We start from the raw sequence: 15,792 nt of genomic DNA on the forward strand, positions 1-15,792 counted from the left end.
ACACACCCACCCACACCACGCCACTGAGCTGATCCCTCCTCCTAACTTCCTCGTCTGGCTCCTCTCTGGTTATCTGATCATCGCCAGGCTCGAAGTTTTTACGCGCAAGAGAGAGAAAACCTCTCTGCGGTTTGCTTGATTTTTCTCTCCCTGCCTTGCAAACCAACTTTTTTTTATAATACATTTTAAATTTTGAGTAGAAAGGACCCGCAAACTGTAAGGATCAGACCAGGAGAAGTTGCCTGACAGCAGTGAACCAGACACAAACGGCTCTGTCAGGTCAGAAATACCCCTGAGGAATAATGAAAAAGAAAGATAAAAGGCAAAGCCTGAAACAAATGCCTGTCATTCCACCTGACCTAATTATCTGAAGTAATCTGGATTTAATCATGAACCTACAATCATGGGTTTGAAAAGCACTACAATAAGGCTGTGGCTTTAATTGAGGACTCTGCTCTGCCCTGTTTCTGAGATCCTCACATAGATGAGAGCCCTACATGATCTCATCCCATCATGTACTTCAGTTTCCAAATGAAAGCCCCACAGGAAAAACACTCAGTTTTGTTGAGAACTTAACCTTTCCCAGAGTACACCCTCCTCCCATATATGAGAGAGATTTAAATCGAAGCTGACTAAAGAGCAAACAGGTTCTAAATAAGGTCTAAACATATTAGTCAACACCTTCATGTCACTGGGAGGTGGAGCCACACTGAGCACACTTGGTGGTTGATTAAAAAAATGTAACTGAACTAAACTTTCAGTCCAACAAAAGAAGGGAGATTAAGTTCTGCTGGGAGTATAGAAAAATTAGCATGACTTAACACCAGCATGAATCTGGACCACAGTTATTTTGCTCCAGGCCATCAGGATGTTTCCCTACCAGCAACTAATACCAGGCCACCACCTGCTGGCTGGATTGAAGACTATTAGTTGAGCACACACTTGAGTTAAGTATATAATCTAACATGCACAAACCCTGTCTTGCAGCTGTATTTGACACTGCGCATTTGCAAATGGTAGAATTAAATTCATTAAAATTAGATTATATCTAGCGCTGTAGGTCTGCCAATTAAAACGTGACACTATGGAAATGAAACATACAGAAGAATATCCCTCAAAAGAAGGGGCAGCATGGAGACTTCGGTGTAATGAATCCATTTAAAACAGATTCTCTGCCCCCTTCTGGTTGTTTCTAACAGTAACAGGCTCATTCCTGTGGACACTCTAGTCAGACAAAGATTGATTTTGCAGATTCTTTTTGAAAATTACAAAAACTATACATTATACATAGAAACATGGATGAGACTCCCAGATTCATTAAAATATTCTGAAGGAAAGAGCTCCATAAATATGGTCTAAAATCATTAGAGGATGCCTCCAGATGTCATATTTGTTATTTTAGTCACCATGTTTAGCTTTGTGAAATACAATAAAACAATCTCTTAGGAGATGGATTGAAGAGTTATTGTTAAGTGTATGCCCTATAATCAGTTCAGTCTGTTTCAGTGAGCATACACTACTGTCCTGAGTACGCTCACAAACAAGAGGAAGATGGTCTATTGCAAATTTGAAAAATTATATATCAGTGCAAAGCAGAACGTGTGTTGGAAGAGATGGGAAGGGGTGTTGGCTACAGTTGTACTGAATGTAATAAGAAAATGATACAATTCTTGATTTTGCACTGGCACTGGCATAGTCATAAACCCATATTCCCACTGATATGCATCAATTCTCAGTATGTTAAATAAAAATAAGGACCGGCTGTGTCCTCCAGCTCTGATTTAATGTTTATTTATATTATATATTATGTATTATGATTATTATATATTATTATTATTATATATTTGATTTAGTATTTATTCTCAAATTCTTCTGTGTCCTCTCCAGCTCTTATGGCTGCATGATTCACTCCACTCACATTTAATTCACAAGGAATAATTCCATAATTAAATGAAAATATAAATATATCCCTGTCAGGATTAACTGTTTTCTGTTGTCATGGTCAGAAAATAAATTTCATCTTACTGGCAAAGGATGCTGGTCCCTTCTGGACTAACTCCAATTTCATTTCACTGTCCACAGCCCAAAGTTATTCACCTTGATGGTACAACATTACAAATGGTAAGTCAAAACTAAATGGTGTAATATGTTCTTAGTTTGTTCTGAAAGGTGACTTTTCAGTGCTTGCTCAAATTTGAAATTCTATGTGAAAAAGGACTCCCCAGTCACAGAAAACCAGGGGTGGGAGAAATATTCTATCAAATTAGCAGAAACTGTCTGTAATTGAACTGTAAGAAATTCAAAATGTACACTAAAGCTAGTACTGGTGTTCATTGGTAAATTGTGGGAAAAAGTTCTTTACATTTTGGGCAACAGTAAAAAACAAAACAAAAAGACAAATGCTAGCCATCCCCATGTGCTTTTCTTCACCTGTTGCATGCTCATACATTTACAAGCATCAACATTCTTCTTTATCTTACAGTTCAATGGTTAATTTAGAGATTTTTTCGATGGAAATCCAGGCGGTCAGACTGCTGAGTGCAGGGTCAGGAATTGGATGCCAGATATTCTGCTTCATCCTGCATTTGTACGTTAATCTTTGTCACGGTTTTGGTGTTCGTATTTTCTGTTTTGTTTTGAAGTTGTCTGCTGCTGGTGTCCTTGTCTAGCTTTGCTTCTTCATTTGTCTGAGAGTTTCCACCTGCCCTTTCTGTTTCTGTATACAAGTCTAAGTGTTCTGTTTGTTCTTTGTTGGTTAATTTGCATATTTTGTCAAGTGTCTCTGCCCTGATTTATTCTGTCATGGTTTGGATTTATTCTTGGATTCTGAGCACTGTGGATTTCTGTTTGTAATTGTTTTTGGATTTGTTTATTCTGTGGACTGCTTGCCTCTGCTGTGCTGTAAATTGCAATCACTTGTTTTAAATAAACACTGAGAACGGTACCTACTCTGCCTAAGTGTTCTGCTTTTGGGTCCAAATCCCTAATTCCGTGTCTGTGCTTGGTAAAAGCTGACACAAATGGCCATTTCTAGACATTGAGATAGCGTACACTTGACCTTCCATAATCTAGATTAGATATGTTCACTGCAAATGACCTGTTTCAGCACATATGCTATTGAGCTATGCTAAAAGAACAGTGTCAATGTGTTCCTTGTTTAGCCAGTGATAGCTACCTGACCCTGTTGGCCCTGTGTTTTATAGTCAAATGAAATACAAATAAAGAACATGTTTCCTGAAGAGAGACCTACATAGAATTATGTTCTCTGTCTCACACTCACACATACTCAGAGACAACCCTACTAATGTCTTTATGCAGAGAAAACAAAGTATCCAGTTTGTGATTGTACATTGCACTTTTATTAAGAGAAACTGAAAATAAATCTATTTTGTAATTTAGTTATTCTGTCTTGAAGGAAATGAATCCTATTTTCTGTTAACTGATTGTAGAATAGTAGAAAGATTCATTTTTATTTAGCTGTCATACATACGCCACTTTGCAGTTTTGTCCTCAAATAAGTAATTAGCAGTGACGCTCCTAATCAGCTAGAGAAACTTGGCTTGGAAAACAGGAGGCCAGAAGAGATAGGGGGACAGTTGCAATTACATCACATGAAGGCATTTCCTGCCTCCTGACGCGCTTCGTATTCTCTCATATCACTCTAACAGAACATGTACTAATGCAGCTGAAACTACTATCCAGACATAAAACTAAACAAAATCTAGCCTCTCTCTCATTGTCTCCTGTTTCTGTTCCGTGGGCCAGCTGGGAATATTTGCTGGTATGGTAACATTTAGATATACAAAGCTACCAGGTTGAATAATGGCAAATAACCAATTTTAATAATAACCAATTTAATTTTATACTTAATATAAAAAAGAAAGGAACTTAACTGATACATAAGAGCTCTTTGGTGGTCGTCAATACTGGAAAGTTACCACAGCTGAGTGTGTGCAATGGACATGGTGAAAGTAATATGCTGCACATGTTTGATAAATTTGATAAAAAAGACACATACATTGTAGTCTGTCTATATCACACAAAATGACATGTTGCCTGCAATACATTGATACCTTATAATCTGTAGTTCTGGACATCTTGCAATAAGACAAATCTTTTTTTTTTATTTATGAGAAAATACCTGAAAGGGTGAGATTATTTCACTTGTTATATTCAAAGTGATAACAGTGCTCATGAGCTCAACTGTTGGTTCATACCTACAGTAACCCACAGAGGTGGACTAGCCCGTCCTTCTCCTGCCGCTGTGTGAGCTGTCGTGTAGATGTGAAACTCAAGACAGAACTGTCAAATGGTACTGCAGTGTCTCACCTGACACCGTGTGCACTTCACCTGCACCACAGCAGTGTGTTAAAAAAAACAACTCTGCTGTGTACAGAAACTTGCTAAAAAGAGACTAAGCAGAGACCTAAATTCAACATATTATTTTTGTACATTTTGTAATTGAAATGAACTTTTATTACCACACACAAACTTTTAAGATTTAATTGTTTAATATTTTCATATGACTGCTTACAAGGCTAATGCTTTTGAGCATTCTTTGTCTTGTCAAGCAAACGAGTGCAACACTATTAGTTGCTGTAGACTGTATACTCTGACTGTATAATTGTGTGTTACTTGTTGCATTGCTCTCCTGATAGTAGAGGCTGTATTGGGTGATGAATCCATGCTGCTCCTCCCCACACCACATGAATTGCACTGTTGCTATGTTCCTTCACCTGCAGCCTAGGGCCAGCAGATGGCACCAGAGAGCCAAGGAGAGGGGAGTAAAGGAGAGAGAGCAAAGGAATGCGTGGGATACAGTGGTGAAGTTGACTGGAACTGAGTGAGAATAGAGATAAATATGCGCAACAAATGTTTAGTTTTATGTCTTTTCTGCTTGTGACCCCCTAGTCTGACCGGTTGATCAAACCGAAAATGTAACAAAGAGATGTGCAATGTATTTAATCTGACATAATCTGTTGCTAAGGCGAAGCTCATAAAAGCCCTTAATAAATACATTCCACTTGACTTGGTTTGCATGACTCCTACTTAAAATGAGTCTTTGACTTTTCTCAAATTGATTTGAATTAAATCGAAGGGCAGTTTTACTACAGTTACAGTGAAGAAATAAATAACCAACAACAGTGGCATACAGGAAAGAGTTGGAGATTACCTTAAATGTGCAGTTAGTTGGAGATATTTGGTGCACATTTGGTGTAATTTCTTTTCCATGGCTGTGTAAACTCTGTGGCATCAGAAAGTCCACAAAGTCATCCAACAGAGAGCTAAACAAGAATTAAAATAATTTGTAGATTATACTTTGCCACAATGTGAAGAGACCTCTACCAAATACAGTAAGTCATTCTGTTTTGTTTACCGCTGAGTGAGTTTCAACCTGATGTTCTTCTTAGAGACACAGAAAAACACATGGAGACTACTAAATATAATACAGAGTTTTTGATTCGCTTCCTCATTTTTCCCCATTAGAAGTAAAAAAAAAAAAAAGGAATTGAACATATTAGCCTATTTATTTAATATCTCATTCTTTCAGCAACTCAAGTAGCAGTTGAGATGAGTTTATAAGTGAGGGTTGAGTCAGATGGCATTGGACAATGATGTAATTTCCACTGAAGGAGTTCTGCAGCCCCCCGCGACCCTGTACGCAGGATAAGCGGTTGATGATGGATGGATGGATGGGAGTTCTGCAGCCAAATTGTGTTGATATGCAAGTACAGATGAGAGAGGTGCTTAAGGTACATAACCTTTTGACTCAGAGTCTTGTTAATACCCAGTCTCAAACTAATTGGGTTTAAGTGCAGTTTTCTAGAGTTTTCAGGTTGTTGACATGTATAGAGCAGAAATACAAATATTCTGTTGCCGGCCCACTCTGTTGTTGGAGGATTGCGCTTTGTTGGCTTTACAAACAGGAAAGTTCTTTCCCTGTGTCAATGTAAGGCATTTATTATGCTGTGAGCCAAGAGGAAACATACCAGGGACACAGAAAGAGAGACAGATGCGAAAAAATACAGTCCAGGGCTGCTCAATTTCTCATTGTTGTGGTTCTGGTGAAAAAGGTGTGAACCCTAAAAACAGAAACTACAGGGTGAGCGTGTAGTGAAAAGGGCAACACACATAATTTAAGATTTAAAAGGCTTGACAATAGCCCTGCATCAAAGAAGCATTAGGGATTACATTGGTGTAGATGTGGTGTTACAGAGTACCAGTGAAAAGATTTCCTGTTTGATCTTTTCCAGTTTGTCTTATCACATACCACGGCACTGCACAACCGTTTATTCTCAGCTGATACAGGTTTTAACAGATCACAGAAATGTACAATAGCAGCAAGAATTTTATCATCTTTCTTGATGTTTGTGAGGTAAACCCAATGTTATGTGTTGAAGTACACCCTATATAACATGTGCGTTTGCACACATTAGAGTGACAGACTGTGCTGTGGCCAAAAGCAGAAACAATGTCAACTTTTTACTGGACTACAATGAAGTTTTTCGCTTACACCCCTGTGTAGCAGCTCACTGGTGGACCAATCAATAGTGGAAACCAATGAGGAGTCTGTAGGAGTATTTTTGATGCATTTATATTATAAGTTTGAATGTGTCCTTATAGTAGGCAACACACAGGTCAGGGTGACAATGAAGTGTGTCAACGCAACAGGAAGGACTGCTCAGCTGGTGGACACAGGAGACTGGCAGAAGACTGAAGAGACTGCCAGAACCTCTTGGAAAGGTAAACACTACTCTTGACCACTTGATCTGACACATTCAGGTTTTAGAAACAAGGGATAAGGACTGCAGCAGCTGACTGTATCCTGCATGTGGGGAAGCAGGCTGATGACTAGCCTATAGGGAAACAGGAGGGGGTTAGCAGTCAAGGAAATACTTAAAGTCAAAGGGCAAGATTATGAGGATGCAGATGCACTGGAAGGCACAGTGTAGGAAATGGAAAACACCACATATTCACTAGTGCTTAAGTTTTGCCTCTTGTGTGTTTTATGTAGTTGATCCTGCAGGTCTCCATGATGGAGTGGAGGTTGTGTGGTTCAGGTCTGTTTGATGACACCTGCCGCCTTGTTTGTTTCCCTATTATAGGGAGGGTCTAAGGATTGAGGGTTTAGTATGCTGTCCAGACTGTAAAGTCTCTTGAGGCAAATTTGTGATATTGGATTAGTACTGTCACTGTTTGGGTGTGCAAGATCAACAGGCGGAGCAGGTAGGTTGACAGACTGTTAAATGTTAAATCGAAAAACAAATAGCAACAGGCAGGTCAAAATAGAGCAAACAAACTGAATGGAATTAGCCTACTTTTCTGTCAGCTTCTTGGCATTGTAAAAGAAATTAACCCCACAATTCAACACTCAAGCATCAACTCAACACTGGCTGAGGCTTGCTTTCATGTGAAGTTTGAGTCAGATGATTAACAAGTGTATTTTAACAGAACAGGCAGTTCTTTGGCCAACTTGTGCTGAGCACGAGTGATATAAGTGCTATACTTAGCCTAAACAAAACAATTTCTATTACAGTCCACACTGACAATCAGAAATAAGAAACTTTGATGGCCTCGAAAGCGATGTGTAAGGCAATTATCATGCCAATTTTCATGAAAAAGAGAGACAAAGAAAAGTAATCTGACACACTCCTGCCATCCCTGTGCAACTCTATGGCAGGTTAATTTGAAGAGATTAAATTAAATTCAAAACATACAATTGTCTTCTTCAAATTTTTGTAACCGTTTTTACAGTAGTGCTCCAGAAAGGGAAGTATTTATATCCATCCATTCAGCCAAAGGACAGTCGGTGTATTAGCACTTGATCATCTGTTCACAGAAGTTTATCTTCAACTGGTTTCAGATGAGACAGGAATGGCCTGCACAGCTGAATGCTGGGTATGGACAATTAAAGTCAAGTTTAAGTGTACAGAGCCACAAAATAATGTCATCAGACTTTCCATCCTTTCCACAGTCCACCTAAACCAACTGAAAACTATTTTATTTTATTTACAATCCTCTTTAAAGCTACACATTGTTGTAGTAATTTTTCATTCAATATACTCTGTGTGTACACTGTATTACAAAAATATACACTCACTGGCCACTTTAGGTACACCATGCTACTGCAGAACTGCCTTAATTCTTTGTGGCATACTTTCAACAAGGTGTTGGAAATATTCCTCAGAGACTTTGGTCCATATTGACATGATAGCATCATGCAGTTGCTGCAGATTTGTTGGCTGCACATCCACAATGCAAATTTCCCATTCCACCACATCCCAAAGGTGCTCTGTTGGATTGAGATCTGGTCACTGTGGAGGCCACTGGAGTACAGTGAGCTCCTTGTAATGTTCAAGAAACTAGTTTTTTGATTTGAGCTTTGTGACACTGTGGTCATAAAGCGATGGACATGGTCAGCAACAATACTCAGGCAGGTTGTTGCATTTAAACAAAGCTCAGTTGGTACAAAGGGGCCCAAAGTGTGCCAAGAAAATATCCCCCACACCATTACACCACCACCACCAGCCTGAACCGTTGATACAAGGCAGGATGGATTCATGTTTTCATGTTGGTTATGCCAAATTCTGACCCTACCATCTGAATGTCGCAGCTGAAATCGAGACTCATCAAACCAGGCAACCTTTTTCTAATCTTCTATTGTCCAAGATGAAGAATTAATTGGATTGGAGGGTCAACCGTAGGGTTCTGGATATCAGTGAAACCAATCATTGGTAGAGCAAGGTGCACAAAGTATGACACCATTGTCTTTGAGAAAAGGATGAGGTCATTTTTTGAGAGAAGGCGGAAACCTCGCAGAGAAACAGGGCTATATAAAGTGATGTGCAGACGCTGTAGTTCAGTTCGCATTCCAGAGGTGAACTTCAGTTGTTCGTGAAAGAGAATAAAATCTATTGCATTGCAAATACAACACCCCACCTCAAAAAACTCTTTAAAGGTTTTGTGTGTTTTAAATGCAGCCGTTGAGCAGCAATGGAGATTAAATAGGTGGAAATAAAAAACTATATCCCTCTATATTAGACATACATCAATAATAAATTAAAAGTAAAAATAAATATTGTACTTGATACTACTGTATATTGGTGTGCAGTAGTTATAAACTTTCAAAGATAAACTTGTCAACAACTCTTCACAAGGTTCAGAAAGGCAGCGGAAAACTGTAGTAAGGGGAAGTGAAAACTTCTTGGCTATTTGTGTGGTTCCCTTGGGCAAGAACAGTAGGTGATTTGTTAATTTTTAACTGGGGGGATTGCCCAGTTGTACCCATGTACACCTCCCAAAGGACATTGTCCATAAATGTGACATTTCTACAGCTACAGTTTCATTTTTAGTTAATTAGGTTATCTTCCTTCTGTCCCTACTACCTCATTTAGCTGCTTATAACAGACTCCATATTGGCTCACATGCTCTTGCTTGAAGGTTGCTAACCAAGATGTGGTTTTCCTGAAACCAAGACTTCACATAATGTCTTAGGGAAAAACATTTTGTGTTCCAGGGTGGCCCTTATTCCATTTTTAATATGCTGTAGAGATGACAAGTGTGTTGACTGCTTGTAGCAGAGGCTTTGGTTCCTTTTGGAGGCCTACTTTTCAACTTGAACGTGTCAATGTGTTCCCTGATGTCTCTCAACTCTCAAGCTTTAAGAAAGTGCAGAGCTCCAGCACTTAGCTTCAGCATATCTCACCCCACACTCCTTTGGTCAATTTGAAGGCTGCAGGGTTTTGATATTGGCAGGAAACGGCTGATATTTGTCTCTGTCAAACAGTTTGCCTTGTAGACACCCCATTCTTTGCTCAAGACTTCCAACTAGGGTATAGAAAACACTGTTTTAAAGATGTTTAACTCCACTGCCTGCTGTGCCTCCTGTGTCTTCAGACTTGCCCTGGATTTCAATACTCCAATCTGTCGAGTGAGTTATGCATCTTCCCTGTGAAGTGGCATACTTTTATCTAGCAGGGAAAAGGAGAAATCAGACAGTTCTTCCAAGGCATCAAACATGAATCTTAGGTTGAGCACAAAGGTCGGAATACAGAGCGACGAATAGCATAAACCATGAAACACAACCCCTCCTGTAGAGCTTCGGTTTGGGTCCACAGATGCTTCTGAAAAGTACCTGTAGAGGGCTGGGTTGCGAGACAGCTTTCACAATTCTGTAGTTGTAAGCTCTTGTGCATTGAAAGTGTCTCACAAGAAGCAGTCAACTGTCTTTGGTTTTAGCAAAACCATGATGAGGCAGTACAGTTTATCAAAGAAATACCTTTTATTGTCACATATACAATCAAACACAGTACAACATATGTGAAATGTGTTCTCTGCATTTAACCCATCCTAATTAGGGGCAGTGGGCAGCCACTGTGCAGTGTGCAGGGACCCACGTCAGGTCTAAGCCAAAGCTGCTCCCTCTCCTCCACCTTGTTGTCCTTGCTCCCTATCCTCCACCTTGTAGCCCTGCCGCTTATCTGTACCAGTGTAACACAAGACACTTTTCATGCATACTTAATTGTCTGGACAGGTCAAATCCAAGCTTATTTATTACCTGTCTTTTGTCTTTTTGAAAAATAAACAAGGTCAAGCTATTCTCCTTTTCAGCTTGATGCCATTCCATCGTTTCTTTGTGCCTTTTTTTTAACCAAAAGGTAGCCTATTTTTTGCCCTATGAACAGATTTTTAGGAGCATTCACTAACTAAACTCTGAAGTATTGTATAATTATTACATTATATTGTCAAATAAACACTCAAGTTGCAGCACAAAGATTTTAGAATCAGAATCAGAAAGAGCTTTATTTCAAAGTAGTGTTTTACACATTCAAGGAATTTGCTATCGTGATGAGGTGCTACACATAGACTAACATACAGTTGACATAAATAAATGTAGAAATATATGAATATGGAATAGACAATGCAAGTTATATAAGAATAATAAAAAGAATAGAGAAAAATAATACAATTATTTGCAGAGAAAGAACAACGTCGCAGACATTATTCCGGGTTTTTGTTGTGCAGACATATTGCAACGGAAGAGAGTATTGTGTACATAAATATATAAATTGACAATCTAAAAATATACAACAACAAAGAACAACAAATATGTGCAATGTGCCAGGTTTGTGCATGATATGAAATGAAATAATATTTACATGTGCAAAGACATTTGTATTATTTGCAAGGGGGGGAGTGTCAGTGGGGGATCAGGGCCTTGTTGATGAGCCTAGCTGCAGATGGGAAGAAGCTGTTGTTGTGGTGAGAGGTTTTAGTCATGATGAACCGCAGCCTCTTGCCAGAGGGGAGAGTCTGAAACAGTTTGTGTCCAGGGTGGGAGGGGTCTGTCAGAATCTTTCCTGCTCGCCTCAGAGTCCTGGAGGTGTACAGGTCCTGAAGAGATGGAAGATTGCAGCCAATCATCTTCTCTGCAGAGCGGATGATATGCTGCAGCCTGCTCTTGTCCCTGGCAGTGGCAGCAGCGTACCAGATGGTGATGGAGGAGGTGAGGATGAACTCAATGATGGCAGTGTAGAAGAGCACCATCATTGTCTTTGGCAGGCCGAACTTCTTAAGCTGCTGCAGGAAGTACATCCTCTGCTTTTTGGTGATGGAGTTGATGTTCAGCTCCCACTTTCTCTCCTGGGAGATGATGGTGCCCAGGAAGCGGAAGGAATCCACATTGGTGACTGGGGAGTCACACAGGATGATTGGGCAGGGTGGGCCTGGGCTCTTTCTAAAAAGGGGGAACCGGTGCTTATGGTCCTGGAGTTGCCATTAAGTGTGAATAGGAAAAAAAGGAAAATTTAGAACATTCAAGAATTGCCATTATCTGTCATGATGCTGCCACGCTTTCTCCTCCAACCCAGTCTGCTGTAGAGAATGTTATAGATCAAAGACAAAACTGAGAAGGCGGGACTTCAAAATCCATCTGCTCCTTCAGCACCACGGACAGCGTCATGGATTTATCAATACACAGTAAAGTTAGGCTACTGATATTTCAGAGCCATGGTCGGGAGCATAGATAGTAACTTGATCAGATGAAGGATCAATGAGTCAAGAAAACACATTCAACTAAAAAACTCATCTGCCTCTGCACTCTCTCTGCTACTATGGGATGGCAGGTTAACAAGGGAGGGGTCTATTTTGGTCATTTTGCTAACAAGGGGGGTGGCATCCCACTTCATCCCCTCTCAAATGGCCTATTGGGCAAGACATTATACTCCAAAATGCTGCAATGTAGCTAGTGGCCAACAGTGGAAGATTATACTCGGCAGCTCCCACTTGTGAAAAGGTAGGCCTACACATGTAAAATCAAGATGATGATCATGATCAATGTGAAACAGAGCACATAATCACCTATGTAACGCAACTAACATTAGCTAAATATACATTAGCCCGCAGTCACCTACCCTACTCACTGCAGCTCATGTAGTTATTATAAAGACACATGCTGATGATAATTGCTGCCAAGGCAATGACTCAATGAGTGCAGAAGCCATAAGAGTACAACAATGTTTTTCATTATTGTATGTGTCTCAGGAATAATTAGACCAGACAGTTACCAAAAACATTTTTCATATTTCACAGTTTCCCATCAGGTCAAAAGAATAAAATTAGGCTTGAACTAATTAAACTAATTAAAAGCCTTAAAAGATTTGTTTCAACTTACTTCATGCACTAAAACGTTCCCATATGGATGTACTGTACTGTACTATAAAAGACATGCGATGAGTAACTATTACATGTAACTATTAAGTGTAACTGTAAACCTAGTAAAACTAAATACACCCAGTGAGTTGTGTAGGCCTATTCTGGACTCACTCAGCAGAACCTTTCCATTTGGAATCAATTATTACCAACTATAAAGACATACAATAAATATAAATTCATAAACAGGAAGTAAAACAGACAAAACAGTTTTGCTGTTTTCTGTTGAAAGCATCTGAGTAGTGAAATTGAATTACCAAGCTAGGATGAAGGAAAATATATATTTACATCATGAGATCAAAGGGAAACACTGGAAAAGTAATGTCAATGTAATTGTGCTATCTTTACTTTGAACATGAAAAAGCACAAGACAAAATCCTCAGAGTAGGACCACTCTGACGATTTTGTGCTTTTTAGGGTCACCAATCAACCTAGTCCAGTGGGAGGAAGCCAGAGCACCCAGAGACAACATAATGCAGACACGGGGAGAACATGCAACCCACGAGAGAAAGGCCAGGGCAACTGGGGTTTGAACACACAACCTTCTTGCTGTGCAGCCACAGCACTATCCACAGGACCACCATGCCGCCCTGCTGTGCTGTCTGACATGTGTGAAAAAAACAAAAAACAACTGCAATACTTTCTACAGTTGTCCAAGTAAAATATCTACTTGCCTCGGTGCACTGATGTTTCCACTATCCGACAGTGAGATTTTTGTGGATGTGCAAACAAAGTATTCTTGAAATTGTGGATTGTAGATCTTTCACATTAGTCGCTTATTAATATAGACAGTGTTAGCAAGTGAGTTCTTCCTTAGTGTCCAGTGACATGTCACTAGGCGATGAAGACACAGCAGGTTTAGGAGTAACTGTGCAGGGCACGGAGGAGAGACAGAAATAGTGTGTCACTAATGGATATAAATGTGCCTGACACAGGGTATTATGTGTATTTTTCAGGCCATAAATACAAGTGATGTTGTGTAATTTGATTATATTACTTTGATAGCTATCATAGGTAGGGTGATGCATGAGAGTGACATATTAATAGACAAGACTGTCTCTACCTTTAGAAGCAGCACAACAAAGGCCAATGTGAAGTGCCATTTGGATCGTGGATTCTATGTCCATTCTGTAGCTGAGGGGAATATCCTGAACTCCCTGAAAGGGTTCAGGTTTCTGTTCTTGGACTGCAGATGTTACAGGAAGCAGTCTGGGCTCTGTCTGGCTCTTCGCCCTGTCTGCTTCAGGGCAATCAGTGGAGCTCAGAAAGATGGTGCACTGTTGCAGTGGTGATATGACAAACAGTGCTGCTAGAGCATCCAAGCAAGTCGTGAAAAATGCAGAATTTGACATTTTCAGAGGAGAGGAACAGATGCAGATGATTTAAGAGATTAAAGTAATGAAAGAATTTGGACTTTTGGAGATAACCACGGAAACGCAAACTTGATTTTTAAAGCATCACTTTGAGATTAGAGAGTGTCGTTATATGTACCTGACTACTGGGTGAAATGTTAAAGCCACCTGCAACATTTTTTGTTTCCAAGTTTTAAAGTTTAAGCTGCACAAACTCTTTTTAGCAGAGAAAAATAAGAAGAAAGTATCACAGGATCCAAATAAGAGAAAACTTAGACTCACTATTGTCAGCTGGGGATTTGAACCATGGAACTTCAGACACCTAGAGTAGATGACTTACTGATTGAGTTATTGGTGAGAGGCTGTTATTGTGCACCTTCTCACAAACTGAATGACATCTCATGTGCCAGACCCGCATAGTTTTGTCAGTTTAAACTTAAAATGCTTGCAAATGTCAAGATGTTGGTGAGAAAAAAATGTAAAAAATTACACGTCATTCTGCTGGTTTTGTATGTGTCTATTATTTTGGTCCAAAAACTGAACAAACAAGAAAATGTTGTGCATACTGTACAAGTTACAGCAAGATACTGAATATCACTGCACTGATAGCGTTTGAAAAAAAGACTTGTGGAGATATAGATGTTAATTGAATTAGCATATTCTGAAAAATACAGAGTGACTGACTTCTGAATTTACCATAAGTTGCAGTGAGGCAAACCTCAGTCACAAATCAGTGGATGTGTTGAAAAAGATGTTCTCTCTCTAGGACGTCGTGGTGATTTTCTTAGAAGTTTGGAATTAGAAATATCTTGAAATTTATATTTCTTGTAATAAGCTACACCCACTTTGAGCAATCATTACCAAATTTTATGCATCAACTGAGTAGTGACCGTAGATTGTACAAACCCGAATTTTGTCTGAATCCATGCAGCGAATTACGAGGTATAAACTTTTTGCAAGTGTAGTGCCCCCTGGTGGAAGAATATCCCAGGATTGCTCAGCAAAGCTCGGGCAGAGCATCTGAACGACGCGTCGAGTTTGGTGACAATAGCTTAAGCCAGTTTTGATTTACGGGCATTGTAAAATTGTACATAAAGACACAAAAGTAAAAAATAATGAGAAAACCCCCAAACAGATTGATGTATCAAAAGTATTTTGATAACTTTTGATCAGCGACGTCCGTAGATGATCCTGCCATAGTTTCAGGTCGATATCTAAAATAGGTTTTTGAGAAAAAAATGATAAACATTCTTATAATCTGACATTTTTAGAGCAGAAGATTAGAGCAAAGATGCAGATGAATCCAGAGATTAAAATAATGAAAGAAGTTCGACTCTAAACGAAGCTGTTTTCGAGATAATTGCAAAAACGCGAAGTTGATTGTTATAGCGCCACCTTAGGTCTTTTGCCTGATTAAGGGGTGGAATTTGCAACCTACGTGCCAATTTTGGTGAGTTTTCGTCTGCAGTTTTTGCAGCCCAAACACTTTTAGCGGAGAAAAAGAAGAAAGAAGAAGAAGACCACCAATAGGGCTCCAGCAGCTTCGCTGCTTGGATCCCTAAAAATATAACCACTGGATGATCAAAACCCAACACCCACGTTACCGTCCTTGTATAATGACAACAACCTTCTGCCTAAATAAAAATAGTAATTCTGGTATCTTTTGAATATGAATGTCTCAATTTAAACAATTTGAAACACTGCTGTAAAAAATACTGCTCTATGCCTT

This window comes from Micropterus dolomieu, linkage group LG05 (genome assembly GCF_021292245.1).
Source record: "Micropterus dolomieu isolate WLL.071019.BEF.003 ecotype Adirondacks linkage group LG05, ASM2129224v1, whole genome shotgun sequence".
Classification (NCBI taxonomy): domain Eukaryota; kingdom Metazoa; phylum Chordata; class Actinopteri; order Centrarchiformes; family Centrarchidae; genus Micropterus; species Micropterus dolomieu.